The sequence below is a fragment of the Benincasa hispida genome, chromosome 1 (assembly GCF_009727055.1).
Source record: "Benincasa hispida cultivar B227 chromosome 1, ASM972705v1, whole genome shotgun sequence".
In the NCBI taxonomy this organism is placed as follows: domain Eukaryota; kingdom Viridiplantae; phylum Streptophyta; class Magnoliopsida; order Cucurbitales; family Cucurbitaceae; genus Benincasa; species Benincasa hispida.
Window position 1 is genome coordinate 62,149,375 of NC_052349.1, and position 1,808 is coordinate 62,151,182.

The following is a 1,808-nucleotide window of genomic DNA, read 5'->3' on the forward strand; positions in this document are numbered from 1 at the left end:
AATTTCTGCTTTGTGATGCCTTTAGATTAGAATCTGATTTCTCAAAACAAAGTTGTAGAAGAAATCGAGTTTGAGCAAGAACTTCATATCATTAATGAAGAGGTTTTGAGTCCCAAAGTGGAAGAACCCACCTTGAGCGGAAGTGGGTCGTCCCAAATCCCAATTCTTTTGTAAAACAAATTTTACAGAGAAGAAAGAAGAAATCATGCATTTGTAAAACTATACAGCATGCTTAAATTAAAAGAAAAAAATTAAGATTTTCAAAAAACCTACATTTGAAGACTTTTCTTCACTGGTGAATTCCTTAGAATCCTAAATGACACCACTACTTGGAATCCTTGGAATCCTAAATGTTGTGAGCTCTGATTGATTTTGGGAAGAGGAAAGAAGAAAAAAATTTCTTTGAGAGGGAAAAAAGGATTTTGTATTTTTCACTTACTCTCTTCTTGTTTTGCATGAAGAAGATGAAGAGTCTTCTGCCACTAAACCACATATGTGGTGGAGAGAAATAAGATGGGAGTTTCATAATTAATTTTAAAATTATTTAATAATAATTTAATAAATATTTTAATTCATAATTAAATTATGAAATATATAATACATTCATGTAATTATATGTTACATCATATACAATATATAACATATAGTTTAATATTGTATCATATACAATATATAATTTATAGTTTTTCTTTTCTCTCACTAATGACATTTAATAATAATTACATTTACATTAAATTTTAACTATATAAATCTAATTCATATAGTTAACATTTAAATTATATTCAAACATTTATTCATCTTATAAATACTTAATATTATAATGTATAAAATATATTATAATATTATATATAATTTAAATAACTAATTAATCACATATAATTAATTCTTTAATTAATTTGAACAATTCAAATTAATCCAAAACTTGATCTTCATTAAAACTTATTGAGCTATTGAGGGGACCTCATGGACCTGTAGCTTGTAGCTCTAACGGTTACTTTTTAATTAAATTATTCACCATCCGTTAACTGTTGGGCACTCTACTAAAGACCGCAATGCACTATTCGACTACAGATATGATGAACTTTTACAAATTGCTCGTAAGTATGTTAGGCCAAAATTACCATTTTGCTCCTGTAGTTACATCTATCTCCTTAAGTACCATTTATCCCTCTTATAAACAATAGATTATAACCCAATTATGACTAAACCCTCTCGGGTCAGGTGAGGGCGTGGCGTCATATTGGTTCAACTCTCGGAATCAATCCTTAAGGAGCAATTTATATACTTACCCCGACGTCGGGAAAGAAGTGAATTCCTTCTTGTGTAGCTGTGTTTCCAACTCTTCAATTAGACGAATCCCTAAAATGCTAAGCTTATTGAGTTGGTGATCTAGTCACTCTCACCCATACAAATCAAAGGACCGCCCTCATAGGCAGGAGTTCACAACTCACTTAGGATTCAAGTCATGTTACTTATGATCATCCTGGTGAAATGTAAGTCTTCATTATGAACGGTGTTATATAATGAGACTAAACATTTCGTGGTCCGGTCTTATAAAAACTTCTCTATATAGAATATTCAATCCCACATGTATGCACATGAATGATCAGGATCATATCATTTGTAGCACTTTACAACAATTGTAACACCTACAAAGCGGGCCATACTCATAGTGTCACCAGGATAAGGCATCCAGCTTTATTCATCTACTACAGATCATTTAGGTTATCGCTTAAACATGGTCCATCCGTACGTCTTTACATATATGTTTAAGCTACAAGATAACCCTGGATGTTAGTTTATTAGTT